This window comes from Sus scrofa, chromosome 13 (assembly GCF_054392235.1).
Source record: "Sus scrofa isolate SSC_HxYL_T2T_F1_AM1 chromosome 13, Sscrofa_HxYL_maternal_Yorkshire_Landrace_v2.0, whole genome shotgun sequence".
Classification (NCBI taxonomy): Eukaryota; Metazoa; Chordata; class Mammalia; order Artiodactyla; family Suidae; genus Sus; species Sus scrofa.
The window spans coordinates 188,116,674-188,138,950 of record NC_139395.1 but is presented as its reverse complement, the minus strand read 5'-3'; the positions used below and the strand labels follow the sequence as shown (position 1 = coordinate 188,138,950).

General features: G+C 33.4%; 1 protein-coding gene across 14 annotated transcripts in view; it reads left to right on the top strand.

Annotated features, from left to right (window-relative positions):
- Positions 1 to 22,277, top strand: part of LOC146397805 (uncharacterized) — a 1,134,194-nt gene that overhangs the window by 603,155 nt on the left and 508,762 nt on the right. For 3 of the 14 annotated variants that reach the window (XR_014823708.1, XR_014823715.1, XM_084989259.1), the window contains one exon: positions 8,173 to 8,347. The exons of 10 other annotated variants lie outside the window; for them this stretch is intronic. The gene's annotated coding sequence lies outside the window, so the exon portion shown is untranslated. Of the gene's footprint in view, positions 1 to 8,172; positions 8,348 to 22,277 lie in introns of those variants that run through there. One more of the 14 variants, XR_014823712.1, reaches the window with a different exon arrangement.

Genomic DNA, 22,277 nt, shown 5'->3' with positions numbered 1-22,277 from the left:
ATTTTACATTTAGGTCTATGATCCATTTTGAGTTACATTCTGTCAAGGGTATAATATCCACATCTCTATTTTTTTTCTTTTCCTTTTTGCATCTCTATGTCTAGTTGTTCCAACACCATTTGTTGAAGAAGAGGATCTTGCTCCATTGTATTCCCTTTCCTTTCACATTTAAGTATCTGATTTTTTGTTTGTTTGTTTGTTTGTTTGTTTTTTTGCCATTTCTTGGGCCGCTCCCGCGGCATAGGGAATGTTCCCAGGCTAGGGGTCTAATCGGAGCTGTAGCCACCAGCCTATGCCAGAACCACAGCAACGCGGGATCCGAGCCGCATCTGCGACCTACACCACAGCTCACGGCAACGCCGGATCGTTAACCCACTGAGCAAGGGCAGGGACCGAACCCTCAACCTCATGGTTCCTAGTCGGATTCCTTAACCACTGCGCCACGACGGGAACTCCCTAAGTATCTGATTATTTTTGAGTTACTTTTTGTATATGATATTAGGTAGGGGTCTGAATTCATTATTTTGCATATGGATTATTTTTCTTTTTACATCTTAATTTTTTACCTGAAATATTGTCTTTTGTTTAAAATCCAATCTATCAGAATTTCTTCTTTTGGATATTTCTTTGTGGAGAATTTTCAAGTTTTCTTGGTCAATTTTATATTTTGCTTTAATTCATGAAAGACACTTTTCTGGAGTAAAGTATTCTAGGTTGTCAGTGAGTTCATTTTTGAGTACTTAATTTTTTTACTCACTTTTTTTATTAAACATGAGAGTCAGTTGTCAGTCTGCTTCTTGTCTCTTTTGAAAGTAATCTTTTTTTCTTTATTGCTTTCAAGATTTTCACCTTAGTTCTGACTTTTATCATTTTTATTATAATATGACCATATATGGGTTTATTTTTACATTTCTTGTTGAAAGTGACTTGACTTCTCATACTGTAGATTGGTGTTTTAAGTAGATATGGGAAAACTCAGCCATTATCACTTTAACTATTATCCTTTCCTCATTATCTCTCTCATTTTCTGGAACATTCATTAAAACAATCTATTTTTTGTGCACTACCTTTCTTCTAATGTAAACTCTAGTAAATTTTCTTCTTAAACTGCACCTAACCCCATGTTAAATCCAACTTTTAAATGTTTAATTTTGAGATTGTATTTTTCATTTCCAGAAGGTCTATTTGAGACTTTCCCCTTTTACCATTTTAGTTTCCTTATTGATAAAGGTTTTCATTTTGTTTCTTTGCATATTCAATGCAATAGTTTAGAAGACGTGTCTGACAATTGTAATATCTGAAGTCATTCCCTATAATTTATCTGCTTATTTTTATTTCTGGCACTTTATTTCCATATATGATATGTTATTTTTTGTTGTAGTATACTTATCACCTCTGAACAGTAATTTGAAAAACTTGTTGAAAGTACTTTTTTCAGGAGTGGATTTTTACTTGCTTTTACCAAACAACTTGGCAGTACTGATTCAGCTGGGTCTTTGACCATGCTTACAGCTTAAAGTCACCTAGACTCCTCTGGTGAAGAAAATCAAATTTGCTAATATGTGGCAGAGACAGTTATTGGCCGCAGCATCTCAGGGTCGATTTTCTTTTATTTTTATGGCCCCTATTTTTCTCAGTGACAAGACAAATTTGTGTTTGGATGTTAAAGATCAGGTTTGCTTTTCCTCTATCAGTACTTTGACAACATAATATATTAAGATTTCATTTTTAATATGCTGTAGTCTTCTATTAGACTTAGCTCTTGGGGAAGTTGCAAAGCCTTTCTCCCATTTCCTTTTTTGCAATAGGCATTACATTAAACTCAAGTTAGCCTGTTCAATGGCTGCTCTCAAGACAAGAACATTTAATTAAATATTCAAGTATTTTCATACCAGTGTCTGTGCTTACACTTTCTTATATTTTGGACAAATAGTTTTTTTTATATCTTGCATTTTTATTTTTATTTTATTTTATTTTTGTTTTTTTAGGGCCACACCCATGGTATATGGAGGTTCCCAGGCTAGGGGTCAAATCGGAGCTATGGCTGCCAGCCTACACCACAGCCACAGCAACGCTGGATCCACGCCACATCTGCGACCTATGCCACAGCTCACAGCAATGCCAGATCCTTATTGCACTGAGAGAGGCTGGGAATGGAACCTGCATCCTCATGATGCTAGTCAGATTCATTTTTGCTGAGCCATGGTGGGAACTCCTGTAACTTGCATTTTTTAAATGGTCTTAAGGAATTTAGAAAATATTTTATCCAGTATTTTTTTTTACTATTTTCAATAAGAGAAGTGGCTCAAATAATGTAGTCTTTTGTTCTGGTAATAGAAGTCCTTTCTCCATGATACTTAATGCTGGAGAATAATTCTGGGTTGTTTATTTACCTCATCTTTTGGTCTTAGTATTAAGGATGCAGACTTGAAGAAATTTACCTAAAGAATTTCAGTAGAATTAGGGTCAGTCTTTACTTGTTGATGGCTCTAATAACTGGCAAATGAGCACAAAGAAAAACATTCTCTGATGTCAGCTAGATTGACACAGGAAGGATCTTTGCATTAGACTCATGCTCTAGACAATAGGTAGTTATATTGTAGTGTGTTATTAGATGTAAGAATAATACCTGTTGTCAGTATATAAGGCCCAGCTATACATAACTGTTAAGATACTGCATTGCAACATTTTCCTTAAAGATTTAAAGGAAAAATAGAACCACCTAACCACTGAACAATCATGTTTAGTGGAAAGAACAGGGGGAAAGGATGAACACAATGACCATATTCTCCAAGTTTATGGGAATTTGCATCACCAGTGCTGTTATATTGGATAGGATGCCAATGCCTCTTCAGAAGACCTCAGATTTTACAAAACGATGGTATGGGGGTGGGAATGCAGGTAGAATACTGGTGTCCAAACCAAGATCATAGAGCACTTACATATTCAGAAGCCTAGAGTCCATGAGATTCACCATTACCTAAAACCACTTGTGTCTACCGAAGTCACATCTAGATAGATAAATATGATTTTATGTGGAGAACACAGTAGCATCATACTGCTGACTTCTTTATTCTAAAAGAAGGTAGGAAGCATCACTCTCCTTTACCATGTTTCAAATTACTAAAGAGCAAGTGTGGTTAAAAAAAAAATATTTTTTTTACTCTTTTTCATCCCCATCTTCAGTTCTGGTGGGAAGGGGGACCTTTTCTTTTTAATAATGTAAGGATTGGTGATCAATATTAACAAGTAAAAAGATAGTTATTCCTTCCCTGGCTGGGGGACTTCCATATATCAAAGGCATAGGGAAAAAAAAAAAAATGTTACTCCTATAGACACTCCAGTCTGAAACAATGGAACAGTCTATCACCTTTCCAAAACTGGAAGAGGGAATAAATCTGATCCCTCCATGATCTGAATGGAAAGTGAGAAAATAAAGAAGTGGCAATCTATCCAGAGCATGGAAAAGTGGAAAATGAAATGACAGGGAGACCGAGGGAACAGGAACTTCCATGGTTTTATCATTGGCTCTCTGTACAGCTTGTTTTTGTTTTTTCAGGTCATAGATTATTTTTTCATCAACATACTCTCTCAGTGACTCCAGGGCCTTATGGCATGCCTATATTTATGTAAAACAAATATATAAAATTATTGTTTCAAAATATTTTTATTTTTCATAAGGCATGCTATAAAAATGAAATATATTGAACGTTATTCTTCATAGTTGATTATTTTAAAAGTAAGACAGTCCTAGAATATTAAATATATTTTTAAAAGTCTAAACACTAATGTTTTTTTTACTATAAACATATTCACTATAATATATATTTGATATAAACGTCAGAAATGAAAAGTAATTAGTTGTTAGAAAGTTCAGGAGATTTGACATGAGGAAAACATTCCAATACTCAGAAAATAGTTTCTGAAACCTAAATCACCTCTAATTCCTAACAAAATTAAGTAATTCATTTTATCTTGTTTAGTTATTTAATTATCCGATAAAGTAAAAAGTCAGAGAGCAAGTCTCAATCAAAGCAAAGAAAGATTTAATTTTCATATTACAGTGAGGCATACAGCTTAGTTGTTAACAATAAAACGTTTTAAGCCATATGCTACTTATGCTTTTCTTTTAAGCTAGAAATTAGAATGTGCTAATTAGAGTGTAGGCTGCATCTAAAAATATACTGCTCTATTGCAAACATGCTTAGATAAGGACCTACATTGAATCCCAGTAGGAAAAAACTATGCTGTAATTATCTGAAAACCAAATAAATAATTCACCTTAATATTTTTTATTATATTAAATGACTGGTTCACAAATCACTTAATCATATTTTATGTAAATCTTTTTATAATGAAATTTATCACATATGAAAAAAAGTGACTTCTATACCAATATCATATAATTGTTTCATATTCAGCAGCTGTTAAATTTTCAGCACAAAACTATTTTGAGTTTCTCAATAATATCTTCACAACAGAGAAAATTTCATGAAAACAAAGCACAGAAATCTAGTTCTGATCTTAAGGCAGATATTGTGCTATTTTGGCTCAACTATGAACCACTTACCAAACTTGTCTATATCATTTCCTGTTCCTTTTGCTGAAATTATAAGTCGGCATGAGTTTATTTTTGAATGAGAGAAAAGCATTTTTGAGAAGTGCATATTAATATAGTAAATTTATCTCAAATACATATTATGTAATAGTTACTGCTTGTTTACTTTTGGAAAATTAAAATTTTAATGCACAACTTTAAATGGTAGCAGAAAAGCAGAGACAATTTTGTTTCCTTAATACATTCACTTACAAATTGAAGTCTACTAATAATACAATGATAATTACTACTATTTTCAACAGTAGTATAATTTGTTCCAGGATTGTAGAGAAAGAAATACTAAATATAAAGGGTGAAATTAAACATACATTGCAGAATTAGAGAGAACAAATATGTGAACACTATTTAGGGAAACAGTCTATTTTAATAAATAGCATTTTTTTAATGTTAAAGGAAAATATTTTAAGTTGCTGTGAAAACCTTTAGCCTTTCTAAGAGGAAAGGCAAAGAGCAGAAATAGAGAGTCCAGAGAGGTTATTTTACCTGGCTTTACAATGAAATAAACCCTTAAATGATTTAATTTTTTTACCCTTTTGCACTTCTTATTTCTATATGCATTTTCACACATCTCATTTCTTTTTACTGCTCCAATTCTTGGAACCTTAAAATTGGGTTATAAAAGGAGTGAGGGTACAAATCTGCTACACGAATATGGGATTGATTGATGAAAAGGGTTCCTGGTGAAATGGAGTTGGTTGCTTGGCCTTATTTTCAGAAAGATTTCTTCTTTTTCCTCTTTTTTTCATAGTTGTCTTCAGCCACCATTCCTATAAAAATATGCATGCATTTCCCTCTTTAGTAAAACTTTCCTTAATCTAGTATGTTTTGATGTCATTGCTGCTTTTCCATAATTGTGTTCATAAATACAGTAGATTGATTCAAAGAGCTTAACTTTTTAACATACAATATGATGTTTCCTTTTGAGTGCAAATTAGTTTAGAATGTGGAAATTTAGTTTCTCATCTAATTCCTAAAATACCACATTTTCTTTAACTATTTCTATCTTGCCAGTGGCTAACAATTAACTAAAAATAGACTTAAATAACACATTATTAAATTCTCACCCAAACAGCTTGCAAGGAAATACCTGTCTTTTCTGTGATGAATGGGAAGTGTTGCTTATTATTCTGCCAAGGATTTATCATGTCATTTGCTGGAAAGCCAAGTGTTGACATTGATCTTAATTGGTCCCCATCAAATGCCATATCTCCTTGACATAAGAATGAGTTTGGGCCATCGCCAATCATCGGCACTCTAAATATTGATGTAGCATTCCTTTGCATTGGAGTTTAAAATTAAAGTAAATATGCAACATGTGAAGTTGAAGCAGTATGAGCCAGATTCAAGTTACTAAAGAATTCAGTTCCTGAGAACAAATATGACATACAGAATTGAGAAGCATCTTTCTTTAAAATTCTTTAGAATAGTTATCATATTTCCAAGGCTAAAAAGCAGTTTCCTATGGTTCCAAGCTGGTAAATTTCCATGGTGAACAATGAAGAATTATAGAGGCAGATACTATTAAGCTAAAGATGACAAATACATTCTAATTTTTGGCACTTATCTTTAAATAAGTCAGTGACCCTATAGATTGTGTTTTATTACTTCTGATACCATTTACTTGCAGGAAAATTATAAGTTTTTACAGAATGTCTTATAGAAAGAAAAAAAAAAAGATAAGAGAAAAAAAATCTTTGTAGCATCTCTCTCCTAAATACTAGGTGATTATATTTTAAGTCATTTTTTCTCCCAAAGAGATACTGAATTGGGGAGCCTATAAATATACTCTGAAGTGTCTTAGCAGAATTTTTTTGTTGTACCATGCAAAATCTTCTACATGGGAAAGATAAGATAGAAACTTCTGGAAAAAAATGACCTTTTTGTTCTTCATCTCTTTGTTCTTCTCTATAATCAATATAGTTTAAAATCAAAGAAAAATCAATACTTTTTCTTTATAAATCATATTTTAGATATAGTATTTAACAACAATGAAACCTAATGACTTTGAACTTAACTCTTACACTTGAGCTTATGTAAGCCTTTACAACACCTGTTATTATGCCCATATTCCATAGAAAAGATATTTGTCATTGAGGTTGATTAACTTTTCCAAAACACATATTTAATAAATATTGAAGCTAAATTTCAACCCAAGGCAATTTAACGCAAAAGCCTATACTCATTATCATGCTGTCTTATCACCCAAGAGCTTATATAATAGTGCAACTCCATGGTTTTATAGAAATGAATACCATTTACACTTAAGCAATGCATCACATTCCATCATAAAGTATTCAAATACATTGTCAAATATATAGATATTTTTTCTTATTTAAGGAAAAGGTATCTTGCCTAAGGTTACACAGTGACTGCCAAAACTTAAATGAAAATATAAAAGTAATTTAAATATATCTGACAGTGAATATTATAATTTATAATACACATGCTATTTAAATGTAACTCTCCTGCTGGGGGCATTTGATTAAAAAAAGACAAGGGGAAGTGTAATCAAATTATCTATTTAAACTACCTTGCCCTACAGTGTGTATAGATTTAATAACCTAATGGCAGTTCCAGTGGAAAAATACCATCTATGATTTTTATAATGGAAAACCATTGCTGTTTTATTTTATGCTCCTCAGTGAAAAAGGCAAAAGTAGAAACATAAAAAAATAAACAGTAACAATATAATTGCATACTGGCATTTCTATAGAAGTCAAACATTAGCTTTTTTGTTTTGTTTTTTTTTTTTTGTTTTTAAAGAAATCACACATGAATCTTTCAGAATAGAACTATATTGTAATGTTCCCAGGAGAGGAAAAGTTTATTCCTTGCCTTATAGGATTTTTACAGAAGCCAAACCACAGCTAGCAGAGAAACTGGCAGAAAATAAGTAGCAATATATTTATAGATAGAGTTTTACTGTATTTCATGTCTTTAGCTTTGTTTATTTGATGGCTCAGGTAATATATGAACAGTATTTGTTTGACAGCATCTAATTTTTGTGTTTCATTAAAAGTGAAGAAAATGTCCTTTTATCAGTTTTCTTTCCTCTATTGCCCTAGAACATAAAGAAACAATAGACCCAATTTTTCTTCTTTAGAATTCTTCAACCTCCTTATTTGCATTCATGAAACCCTTTTCTTATGTTCTATAGGTAATTCTACCTCTCTGTTACCTCCCGTTCTCTAAATATTCTTATGTTTTGGTCTTAGTCTGGTAACTCTCAACAGTTTTAAATGTTAAATATTTATGCCATTTTTCTCCCTATTAAAAAAGGATACATGACACTGAAAAATTCTAAACATTTTATAAAATTTTCACTTTAGTAAACATTTAATAAAAGTTTCCTTTAATAAAAGTTTCACTTCACTAGAGAAATATGACAAACCAGGTTAGTTAAAAATAAGTCAAGTTAAATGACATCCCTACCACATTGGTAAAGTTAAAAATTATTTACTCTATATATACTAATAATAGTTTTCAAATGAACTCACTTAAATGATGGTAAATCAAAGATATCACATAAGTAAATTCTTCATTTATATCCTTAGCAAACTCAACACTGGAATAGTAGTAACTTAAAGATGTCACAGAATTATGTTCCTGTTTCTATCTTACCAAGAGCAACACTGGAGATCAAAATATAATCTGTTCCCAAGAAGTTCTGGGAAAACTTACAGATTGAGAAAAGGAGTCCTGGAACAAAAGAAGTGATTCCTCACAGAGGCAAGTATGACATGGAGTTAACAAAGCTTGAGCTTCAGTTGTGTTTATATGATCATACGCTGCTAACAAATATCTGGTAAAAATACATTGGCAAAATTTGCTATGGGTGATATTTTTGGGTTGTTTTCTTAAAGAGTACTCAAATATTGTACAAAATCCCCCCCCATTCTGGTTCCATGCTTAATTCCTTTACATATAACCTGGGCTATGAAAATAACATGTTCTAGTAATATAGCAACAACATCATGAATTCTCAGCAATGTAAGAGTCATTAAAGCTCATCCATTCAACCTCACAATAAAATGCTTGAAAATCCTTAATTATTTAAACTGAATACAGTGCATTTTGGTGTTTTAAATAATACCCTTGCCTGATCCTCACACATTGACGACTGAAAAAAACTTACAAATAAACTTTGTTAAAGTATAAATTAAATACTCCCATATTTAAGAGTATATTTCCATGATTTTTTTATACACTGATGTGGTCATATTTACATTCCTGATATGGAGAACCACTAACACAATGAGAACATGAAAACTTTGCTAACATGCTCCCTAGAAAAGCTGGTGAAAATTGTCTTAAAACTGTCTGGAAATGGCCCTAAAATTATGCAGGAAATGAAAAAAAAAATCATTCAACAAAATCTAAAACTCAATAGGAACTGTTAGATCTATGTTATGTAAAGTAAGACTGCATTCTTCCTACCTCTAAAATCAGCTATGATGGTTGCGCCTATCTGTGAATATACTAAAAATCAAATATACTAAAAATCATTGGATTATGCACTTTAAAGGTGTAAATTGTAACAGATAACAACTACATCTCATAATGCTGTTATATAAATGACATGGAATATTTCCCTAAATCACATCCCCACCTTGTCCCAGGCAATTACTGATCTTCTTTCTACATTACAGACTGGATTTGTATTTTCTAGAATGGCATATGCATCACGTGGTAGTAGATGTACTCTTGTTTCTAACTTATTTTGTCCAGGAAATATGTTTGTGATTCATCCATAGAGTATTCTGTCAGTCTGTTGCTTTCTGTTGGTGAATAGTAGTATTTGTTAGTTATTCCATATTTGTTTATCCATTATCTGGTTGATGAACATTTGGGTTAGTGTTATTTTGGGATTTTATAAATACATCTTTCCTGAACATTTGTATGCAAAATTTTGTGTGGACATATGTTTTCAATTCTCTTGGTAAATACTTAGTGTGTAATTGTCAAATGCTATGATAAGTATACTTCTTAATATAATACATTAACAATAACTATTTACTACTTACTGTGTACCAAGCATTGCTTTAATCTCTTTATATGTGCTAATTCATATAATCCTCACATGACCTGAGACACAGAATCCTCATAGCAGTGATTTGAAATATACATTTAACACACAAACATATATGATATTTTAATAATTTATCTACTGTTATATTTTCTTCCCCATTTTGTACCTGAAGAACCTGGAACACAGTTTCTTTATAGAAATGTTTGATAGTACACATACATTACTATAGTATAAATACACATAATGAAATTTCAAGATGCTACAATATAACCTAATATTGATTTTTATTGAGAATAGAAATCCAGATCATTTCTTTACAGGAAATGATCATTGGAGAAAAAAAGGAAGTGGTTAAAATGTAAGGACAAATTTTATTTGTATCTGTGAACTTGGATGGTAAATTTTGATCACTTCAATGTTATCTCTTCTGGAGTTTGATTTTTTGATCATCCATGTCTCTTTCGTACCTACAATCTATCCTCCACTAATTCCTCCCCCTTAGATTACTTATATACTCAAGAAACTTTCAACCTTAGCAACAATAATAATAACAAACCTTACATTTAACTTTTTCTCTATACCAGTATACAGCAAACTATCATTACTTTTTAACTCTTAAATTTCAAAAAGGATCATATACTTTGCTTTCTTCATCTTTCAATTGCTGATGTGAACCTCTACCACTATGATGTTAATGAGAGAACTCTGAAAGACTTCACCAAAGCCTTCCTTAATTACCAGCCCCCTCTTGGTTCTCTGCATATGTGAAAAAAATCTTAAGGGTTCTCTTTATAACACTCATTTCTTCTCTCTAGATTCCCTGGAGAGTTATAGCCATTCCCAAAATGTTATATAAATATTATTATACATAAAGTTTTGCCAAATATATAATTAGATGCCTACTTTAAGATAAGGGCTATATTTTCAACTGCCTGCTTTCCATCTCCACCTAGATGGATAGCTGGTCATTCAAGCTCAGTGCATCAAAAGGGTAATTTCTGGAGTTCCCGTCGTGGCACAGTGGTTAACGAATCCGGCTGGGAACCATGAGGTTGCGGGTTCAATCCCTGCCCTTGCTCAGTGGGTTAATGATCCAGCATTGCCGTGAGCTGTGGTGTAGGTTGCAGACGCGGCTCGGATCCTGTGTTGCTGTGGCTCTGGAGTAGGCGGGAGGCTACAGCTCCAATTCGACCCCTGGCCTGGGAACCTCCATATGCCGTGGGAGCGGCCCAAGAAACAGCAAAAAAAAAGACAAAAAAAAAGAGTAATTTCTTACATCTTGCCCACTCCTTAATCAAACATTATTGATGATGATGATGATACAGTTGCTGATTGACAAAGATTCAAAGCTTATCTGCTCTTCCTACTCTATCTCCTCTGTAATTTTTAATGTTAGGTGCCTTTTTAGAGTGGTGGGTAGCACATCAGTCTCATAATTAGCAGTGTTATTGAAACTGACAGTATTAACGGCCTGAACCTGTAGGAGAAAATGTCCCAATAAAAATGTAGAAAGGAGAGACCCCAGCCATGATGACTAATCAAAGTCTAGCCAACTGCCCCAACCAGTCCTCCCCCACGCATCTGCTTCTGTAAATTTGTTTCCGCATCTACTACCATGCCTGACGTCACTCCAGTCCAACTAGCCAAGCTTGGACCCAGAAGACGTAGCCCATAAAAGCCTAGTGAAACCCTTCTTCGGGGCTCAGACTCTGGAGATCCATCTCCTCTGAGCCCACCGGCGTAATATACCTGAGTTCTCCAATTCTCTGAGTGCTCGCTTGGTTTCTCACTAGGTAAAAGAGCTGATCCACTGCAGCCACAGAGCTGCTGGAGCTAGTATGCTACAGTCACAGGGCTGTCGCCAGAGCTGATATGCCGCAGTGCAGGGCAGCTGGGCAGCTGCCGTAACAAACCTAGCCAGAACACAGATTGGAACTTGAACCCCTGTGCCGGGATTCAAACCTGGCCTAAACCCTGACTGGAACTTGAACCATGGTTTTAAATTAGAATCACTCATCCTGTGTCTGAACTCACTAAGGTTCAGGTTCTTCACATCTCCACACAGAAGGGGTTCAGCAAGAGACAAAGTAAAGGCAAGAAATAGATTTATTAAGATAGGACGCTTGTGAAAGATGCAAGTGGGCAGGCACAGAAACTCTGCCCCAAGGATCTGGTGAGCTACAGTTTTATCATCCAAGGGGAATAGGGGTTGAAAAAGCCTGCCTCTTCCTTTCTGGGAGTAGTAGCTCCTTCCTGATATCCAATAAACTGTGTATTCAAATCCACAGAAGGGCAGTCTTCAAACTCTTGCCCTTGGTCTGAATATGAGTGCAGGCCTAATCCATCCCCCAGGCAATGGCCTGGGACAATTCTCAAGGCTCCACTATAGAAGCAAGCCTGCCTTGTGCTGATGGCTTGTTTTCTTTAGCAATTTATTAATTTACAGTGATCTCCCAATGTCCCCTAATTTTTCCTCTTTAAATATGGTCCTTAATTGGGACTTCTACTACTACCTGTGCCTACTCCATCCATATCATTATCATATATTTATTTGCTCAGTTCTGTATATTTCCCTGGTCCTTGTGACACTGGACATGGCCATGGGCTCCTGGGCACAAAAGCCTGTCTGTGTCCCCCATTTCTTGATCTTAGGAAATGTACCTCATTTAGCCACCATGATCTTCCCTGAGTTCCTAGGGACAGGTTCAGACAGTTGCTAATCAGGGAAGGGAGGAACAGTTAAGCAAAAATAGTACAACTTGGGACAGGATCCTGCTTCCCTCTCAAGGAATTCACATAATAATATAGGCATATTATACATCTAAAACAAAAGTTATATACCTTATGAGTCTTTTAGAAATGAGTACTTTAAAATTGAACAGCTTAGGATTCTTCCTTGTCCTTCTCACTGACTTAATTGCATCTTAAACACAATCACTCATAGGCTAAAGATTAGGCACCCTGAGCATAATTGCCTGTGGGTTAAATATTATCAGCACATGATGTTTTTCAGGAACTTTCCTAGTTGTACTAATTTCTGATCAATGTCCCTTTTCACAACTACTGTTATTCTAGGCAATAACCCAGAAGACCACTATCATGAACATCTCCTGACTCCAGCTTTGATGACTAAGATTCCCCCAAAGAAAGATGAATGCATGTCTGTCCCAATTCTGATTCCTATCAGAAAATCTATTTTTCTCCTTTTAACTATAAAACTTCTCACAATTATTTCTGGGGATGGGGAGGCACAGTCTTTAAGGCATTAGTCTGCAGTTATCTTCTTTTGCCTGGCAAAGAAACAAAGCTTTTTTTTTTTCTCCTTTACCTAAAACGCTGTATCTGTGTTTCAATTCATCACCAGCAGACAGAGGCCGGATTCCAGAAACACTTCCCTTCTCTTTTTTATTCTTAGATATTTCCTTATTAATAACCTATATCCCTTGGAATACCTTTTAATTGATTTTCACACAACCAACTTTTTCTCTCTCTCTGCTCAATTCTCTAGACAACTACTACTTTATTGTTAAAACCAAACATTATTTTGTCATGGTTTTCATAAAATGGTTTCTAATTGTCTTTGAAGTAAAAACCAAAGATATTAGCCCAGAATATGAGGCTTCCCATAATCTAGAGTTAATCTGCATTTATAATTTCTTATACTTTATCCAGCCATACAAAGTTATAGAATACACAATACAAGGGCTTCAATAAAACTGGTGATGCATATATTTCCTGTACCCCTTGTAAACCAGGTAAAGACTTACTTAGAAAAAAAACATTTCTATCTGACACACAGTATTTCACAAATAATTGCTGATGTGGGAAGATTAAATTTAGAGCCATAGTTTCTATAAATCTCTGGCAATCATGAATATATGTCACACAGAACTCTCTTCAAGAGATATCCTATAACACAGAGTACAAGGAGCCAACAGCTTTCAGTTGTAGTGCTTTGTGGATTTGCTACAATTTTTGAGGTGAGGCAACCCTCTTCCTGAATAGCAGAGGTTCTAGTGCCTCATCATTTTTTTTTTTTTTTTTTCCTCATCAGAGGACACTCATTCATTGACAATCTTTACACTGGAGCAAACTATCAAGGGTGATTGGGGCTTTCTCAGAGCTACAATCTAGTCTGAAGTTCTTTCTATCCAATCTCCCTTGCTTTCCCGTCTACTTCATAGGGGTCAGAACTTATCACAATCTTAAGTTCTCTCTGACAATTCCTATTCCCTTCACTCTTTAATTTCACAAGTGTTATCCTCAAAAAAATCTCTTGCACGTCTAACTTAACTCATTCTTGATGTTTACTACATTAAGATTTCAGACTGCAACAAAAAACTTTCTTGATCTCCAAATCAAAAGTCCTCCTCATACTCATAGAATTTTGTAGATAAGAGTATTCTTTTTTGAAATTATGTTCTAAATATTTATAATCTTTTCACTTAAATGTGAATTATGTCATCAGTACAATAAATAAATATTTGTTAAATAAGTTTATGCACTCACTGATGGTTTTAAATTTGTCATGAAAATGCATATCTATAAATAAATTTTTAGGTTTTTTTTGGTGTGCCTACACACACACACACATACACACACACACAACACACACACACACTCCAGTCTGGTTAAAATTATATTTAAATTCTCATTCAAGGGAAATTTTATGAAACATCTTCCATTTACATATTCCAAATATAATAAATATCATATAGATTGTGTTTTGAGCATGCTACAGTATTGATTGAAATTTAGTACTTTGGGCTAAAAATAATTCTCCCATCTCTTCATTTTCATATCAGAGGATAATCATGACTATTCCTTTAAACCGCATTGAGAATAAATATACTGACATTAACAAAGTTAAAAATGAACTCAAGAAGTGTTAAAAATTAGAGGATAGCTGTAGTGTAACTTTATCCTCTTGACCAATCTAATTGGAGATACTAACTAGCTGTGAAGAGAACTTCGGCAATGTAATTAATGAAACTTATGAGTCATTCTGAGAAGAACTGGGAAGAAGCTAGACCAATAACATAAAAGCTTATGAAGCAATGTGATTTCAATAAAGTTGTAACTTTAATATGACTACTTCATACAATTTCCAAAGATCAAATTCTCAAATTAAAATGCATATATATTAAATTAATTTGCTGGCTTTTATAATTCCTAAAATAAGTTCTTATCAAACTAAATTAAATCCAAATTATAATATCAACTAAGAATTACAATATTCACTTCAAAAGACCACCTACACTTGAAAAATGTATAATTCATTTGCATTTCAATTTCTCAACTTAAACCTTAAATAAATGTTATTCAAATTTACTCTCACTGTGTCTTATTTACATAATCACAACAGACACAAAGATATCATACCACATTGTTTCTATGCGATTCAGTATTTCTTCTGAGAGTGAAATTTCATTACCACATTTTAGCTAAAAGATTCTATAAATCTGCTAGTATTTTTCAACTTGTCAATATATTTTTTACATTACCATCGTTTAACAAGTAGCAGAAGGAATTAATAAAAGACATATCTTATATCCTTAATGACTTGCGAGCTTAAGTTTTATATCAGACAAAAAGAACACAAAAATTGAAGCAGTATATTCTCAAAATGATTTGATCCCTTGCCTCACTCAGTGGATTAAGGATCTGGCATTACCACAAGCTATGGTGTAGATTAAACATGTGGCTTGGTCTGGAGTTGCTATGGCTGTGGCATAGGCCCACAGCTGCAGCTCAAATTCAAACCCTAGCCCAGAAATTTCCATATGCCACAGGTGCTGCTTTAAAAACAAAAACACAAATAATTTCCCAAATATTCTTGGTCTTTCAGAAATGAAATATATATATACATACATTTAATATATTTAGGGTGTAATCAAATAATGAAATACTACACATTCTCAGAAGTATTCTATTTTTTGTTTTCTTTTTGTTGTTTGTTTTAGAATATCTAATTACATAGATTGGCAGACTCTAGTGTATCACCTACTTCTCAGGCTTTACCTGTTTTTTACCACCAGTATCTACATCATTGCCTGAGGATTCTCTCTGAAACCAGAGAGGATCTCTTTTCTTGTTCAGGAGTTAGGCTGGAAGTAGGAAACAGACACCTTTGGGAGCAATGCTTGAGTAAGTGTCGATGGATGATGGACTATAAATATCCAAGCTCTTGTTTCCCCTGGTGGGGTAACAGAGGAATGATTTCTACATTGTTTCCTGGAGCATCCTCAAGGATCTAAGCTTCAATCACCCTCTCTAGTAGCTCTTTATAAAACATGCTTTGTTTACTGTCGACCCTTTCCTGTATCGCTTTTCCATTTCTAGCGGTATTTCTTTCCCCTTCAGAAAAACAAAACTACACAAATTTGAATCTTCACAAAGCACTACATATAGAATTGTTTATGTTTGTGTTAAAAATGTAATATACGAGGAGAAAAGTCAATCCAAGGATACATTTATATCAAATATATGATTGGTGGGTTACCTTGGAGCTAAGTTCCTGAAAGAAGTACTAAGAAAATTTCCAGTTAGAAGGGGATATAACTGCCTAATTTCTGGCTTCTAAATTTGGCTGAAAGCAAATTTAAAGCAGAAGCCCATGTGGTTTCTCCCATGGCTTCTTGTCCCACATTAGCACCTAGGGTGAGAGCTCAGGAACACTTGTTCTACATACTCATCCCAGTGGACTTTTCGTATTCTTAAGTCAGGGATATCTTTGTCTTCTGATCTTTATAAATACATTGTTTTTGTTCATGTTTGACTGTTAAATTCTCTCCTATACCTACCTCAATAAGAGGTTACTTTTAAATGGATTCTATCATTTCAGTATTTTCTGGATTATTAATAGAGAATTTTAGAGTATAAGCATAGCAAATCCCCCTTTTTTTTCCACTTTATAAAACTGATGAGATAGGTGTCACACACAAAAAAAATCTTTTTTACTGTTTAACAAGACATATTGGCACTTTATAGGCATAGTTTATTTATAGGACTTGTGTGGGTAAGTATTTCACTTGAAATGCCATTGCTTCAGAGATTCAGAGAAACATTTTAAGTAGAAGATGTGGAAAAAGCTTCCTCTTTGTCCTCTGGTTCCCCAGATCTAGATGAAGACACTAGAGTTCAGTGTAAAGGGCAAAGTCCAAATACCCCCAAAGTTCATAGTTACTAAAAAAGTTGGCATTCTTTTTAGATTATTGAAACTTTAATTTATACTGATATACTTCAGAACTAATTTACTTTGTAGAAACAAAATAATCCTTCATAAGTGTCATAGGCTTACAAATCACATTTGCAATTTGTTTCAAGTTTCTCTAAAATTGTAATTAATTTGTATGAGGAAAAAATTGTGATGAACAGAGTTGTGAAAAGGGGGGAGGGTTATTTGTTTGTTGACTTTTTTGAGGCTTAATTTTTCTCCTAACTAAAAAAAAAAATTCTTCCTATGAAACATAAAATAGCAATTGTGACAAAATTAATATTAATTCAACAAAAACTTATTAAATGTCCACTATATACCAGCTGTCATTCCACTGATCTTGGATATAAAAGCACACAAAATAAATAAAAATTCTTGCTCTAGTACAGTTTGCTCTATGACATAAAGTAAATAAATATGAATCATAGAATTTCTTTATTTGTTACATGGAACATATATAGATCTATGATTTATTATTTGTTAACCAGAGAGAATTACTTTGGAGTGTTGTGATTATTAAATGTATGTTGTTCATATCTACAGGTATTTTAGAGTAATGATTTTTTGGTCTGAGTGATTATACCATGGTTAGTAGGTCTACTTTAATACTTATCCTTCTTTCTCATTTTTTTCTCCTTTTCAGTGACTAGCAAATGCATACTTTGTCTACTGAGTGGGTAAACCAGAGTGAGAAATGTCTGATCTATTGTCCTTGACTCTAATATGCTACCTGTTTTTGTTTTTGTCTTTCAAAAGTCAATTGAAAAATAATTTCATTTGTGCTATATGTGTGTGATTTAAGTTGCTTCAGTGAGTAGAAAGTGGAACTATATCTCTTTCTGTATGATTTATATTTTAGATTTATTTCAAATTAATTCATACTAGGTCACCTGACAAACAGATACAAATATCTAAATAATGGTAAGGGTTTCCAAGGTAGCCAGTGGTTGACATGGCTGAGAAGGCCCTACTGACAGCTAAGAGGAGACAAACCCCAAAAATAGAATTTTGCTGGGAAATAAAAATATTTTTTTAAAATATCAAACATAAGGTAGTAAAACCAGAAAAAGACATTAGCTCACTATAACAAGTCAAAGAAATATTCAAGAATTATTGACTATCAGTCAACTGTTGTATCTTATGCTAGGTCTTGGCATGAAGTGGGAGATAAAGTAGATCAGATTGGGTTTCTTTCCTTGTTAAGTTTATAGTCTACTGGGGGATGACTACTGGGGGATACTGACATTAAATAAAGAAACACACACATATAAACAACATTATAAATTATCTTAAGTGCTGTGAAGGAAAAGAATAGAATGTTATGAGAAAAATCAATGGAGTGATTTAATGTATTTTGGGCAGTAAAAGAAAGCACTTTTCCCTCACAGAAATTCAAGTGGAGACTTGAAGCATTAGGGGAAAGAAAGCTCTAAGGAGTAAAAAGAGATTAGATCATTCTGGGAAATAATAGATGGACATTATACCTTGACTATACCATGTGAGGAGAGAGTGAAATGTGAGGAGGCAGAATAAAGAGGCTTCAGATTCAGAGGCTTGTAGATCATCTTAATCATTTTTTAAAATTCTCTCCTAAGAAATATGAAAACATCAGCTTTAAGTTTTACAAAGTATTCATGGTTTTCTATGGCAACAGTCAGGGGATGGGAGCACAGAGTGAATGGGTAACAGTGCAGTTGAAAGGCAGTGTTAGTTTGAATCTGGTTGTTAACAGAGAAAATGGGAGGCAATTGATAATATATGTCATCTACATCTATATCTTTAGATGCACACCCCCAATAAACACACACACACAAAACACTGGATGAATCAACAAGAGTAGATGATGTGGAAGATGAAACAAATAAAGGTATCAAAAGTTATTCTATTTCCCAATCAACTCCTAGAGAATCAGGACAGATCATGAGAGTTGAAATTATGATAGTGTTCAGTGGTATACATACGAAGAGGTAAAAATTTGCAACTTGCTTGCTTGATAACTTGTGCTTAACATATTAAACTATGTTAAACTGTTTTTAGTACTTGGTGTTGTACTAATAAATTATAACTTGACATCAAATATAAGATATATGTGTGTGTGTGTATAAGACACATATGTATGTATGTGTGTATATCTAACAAACATAGTTTAAGTGCCTTAAAAACATCACAGACTACTGACTGATGAGATTCAATTCTTTAAACATGGATCAGCAACATTTTCTGTAAAGAACCAGATTAAAAAATATTTTTAGCTTTATAGATAGAGGGTCTCTGCTATAACTACTTATCCCTATAGTGCAAAAGCAGCTATAGTCAATTTTTAAACAAGTGATCATGGGCAAAATTGACCTGACTGTAGTTTGCCAAACTGTGAAACCTTTAAATAAACACCAGATGGACTGGAAGGAAGAAACATTGGCATTGGGGTTCAAAGTACCCTTTCCACTAACAATAGAGTAGTAGAAAGTTAGTATAAATAAGAGAAGTTTACCAAATATGTGGAAATATACTAAATCATATACCAAATATATATGATTTTGAAATAGTCCTGGGTCACTGTTATTTTAAAGTGACTTTACATATGAAATGAAGTTTGATGATTTTTATACTGAAGTTTTTCATATTTTTCTGCAGTATTACCTATTGGTATGTCTTCTGGTTTATGACTGTTGAAATAACAAACAAACGAAAAAGTGTGAAAAATTGGAATGACAAGATTGTTGAAATAGTTTTAACATGGTGATGTGCTGAAATCTAGGGACTGAGATACACTGTGAGTTTTGATGTAGTGAAATTAAATCAGTATCAGACAGTGACCAATGTGTCTGAGTGCCCAATGTGCCTAGCAGGCAACACTAAAATTCTCCTGGCACAAATACGAAAGTCATCAATGAGAAGGTCAGAGGCAAAATAACAATAATAATAATAAAAAAAAAGAGAGAGAAAAATAGAAAATCAGTTACAGAGTAGCTGATTCTGAGAGCAATACAGAATGTTTTGTATAGAACTCCTAATAAGATTGATCTCTTTGGCATTTTTATCTGCTAGTGCTACATAATGCAACTGAATCAACTGAATATATCCAATGCTTTATTTGAGCAATTTGATACATATACATAAACAGTTACACATATGCATCTGTATGTATTCAAATTTTATTTTCTAGTGTAGTGGGCTGAATATACTCCTCCCAAAGGTAGCTTTACGCCCTGCCTGGAGGCTGTGAATATGTTATCTCAATGGTAAAGAGATTTGCAGGTGTGATTAAGGTAAGGCTTTGAGATAAGCTTTTCCTGGATTATCCAGGTGGACCCAATGTAATCACTGGCATTCTTATAAGATGGAGGAAGGGGGGTCAGTCAGCAGCAGGACTCTGAGTTGGAGCTATGCTTGGGAGGAGCTATGAGCCAAGGAATACAGGTGGCCTAGAAGAGCTGACAAAGACAATTATTCCCTGAAACCTCCAGAGAAAATGCATCCCATCGACACCTTGATTTTGACTTCTGACCTTCAGAACTGTAAGGAAATAAATTTCTGTTATTTTAAGTCATTAAGTTTGAGGTAATTTGTTATAGTAGCACTAGGAAACTAAAGTAATAGGTAAAGTCAGTTATACTCTGCATTACTTTAGGAGGTTTTTTTTTTTCCCTAGGAGCAGTATAAATATTTAAGCTGCAAATGTTATCATAATTTTGTGGGTGATTAATTATGGAATTCATTTGTCATATTGTATATGATGTTGCTGAACTTAGATAATTTAAATTTTAACTTTTGAGGGATAATTTTAACATGCTGCTTATACAAGCTATTTTATTTTTTCTCATCCATGTGTAAAACTCAATGATATAATGCAGCTACAAGGATGCAGCATTATTTGAAACGTGAAACCAAATAAATTAGATAAAAATGATTCATATTTGTTATTATGAAAGCGTGAGATCAGAATACAGTAATACTAGCAAAATATTTGCTACTTTTGACAGGCTAAGAATTTAATTTTCAGCAAAAGTACATTCCCAAGTTTCACTTTTGTTTTGTAATAAAATCTCAATTTCAGGAGATATTGAAATATAAGCAGGAAATAGGTGTCAGCCTCAGGTCAAACCTACATCCCACAGTATACTTATTTACACCAAGTATTTCACAATTGTTACCTTTAAACTAAATAATCATATCTGATTTCTTCTTAGGACTAGACAAAACTTTTGTATGTGCAGTGCTTCTATATTTCATTTTAGGGATGTTAAATATAAGTGAGGAGACAATGTGCCAGAAGTGATGGATGTAGGAAACAATCTTGAGCTAGGAAACAGCATGAGGAAATTGAAATGTTTGAAAGATAGGTTATGTCCAATGAAGAGAGTAAAAAGGGATATATTGTATTTTTGTTAGTTATCTCCAATCTCTCTACATTTTCTTTCTAATCAAGTACTTGGTATCTTTTGAAGAAAACAAAACAAACAGGCAACAATAGCAACGAAAACAGCAAAAAAGCCAAAAAAAGAAGAAAGAACAGAAAAACTGTTTTGATGTTAAGCATTTTCACACATTACATTTTAAATAATTACATGAATAAAATTTAAGATTATGTTTATAATTACAAATAAGTGTAGCAGAGGAGATAAGCCATACATGGAACAGATTCTAAGTTGGGAGAGAAGTCAAAAAAAGATTGAGTAAAAACATGAAAATCAACTCTACACAGAAGTAAATCAGAAATAGGAGAGAAAAAAGCTGCCTAACCAGACTACAAAAGTAAGGGCAAGCCAAACAATTGATAAACAAAGTGATCTATATTGACACCTATTCTTAAATTATTTGTATAATTTATATAATTAATAATTTTTATAATAAATATGTACTATAAACTATTCTAAACATTAAAAATGCAGCATTTAGTGAAAGAAGCAGGGTTCATGCTCTTATGCAGCTTAAATTAAGTGATGGAAAAGAGTCCAGATACATGTAAACATGGAAATATTTGTTCTATGAAGGACATAAAGTAGGAAAAAAATATATAAAATAGGAAGGTATAAGAAGGTATTTACTATTTTAAAGAGCATTGTCAGGAAAGGTCTCTCTGATAAGTATATATTAAAACAAATATAAAGGAAGGTTAAGATGCAGGATGTGGAAAACTATGAGAAAAGAGTTAAAGCAGCTAGAACCGTATGTGCTAGAGCCCTGAGGCAGAAGCATTCTTGATGTGTTAAAAGAATAGCTAGTATTACCAAACCAAACTTGAATCTGTTCACCCACTTGCAATAAAGCCAATCTACTGACATGGGGTTTTGGTGAAGGAAAGTGCAGAGTTTATTGCAGGGTGCCAATCAAGAAGTCTAGGCAGCTGGTGCTTAAAAGAACCAAACTCCTTGATGGATTTCAGGGAAATGCTTTTAAAGACAAAGTGAGGG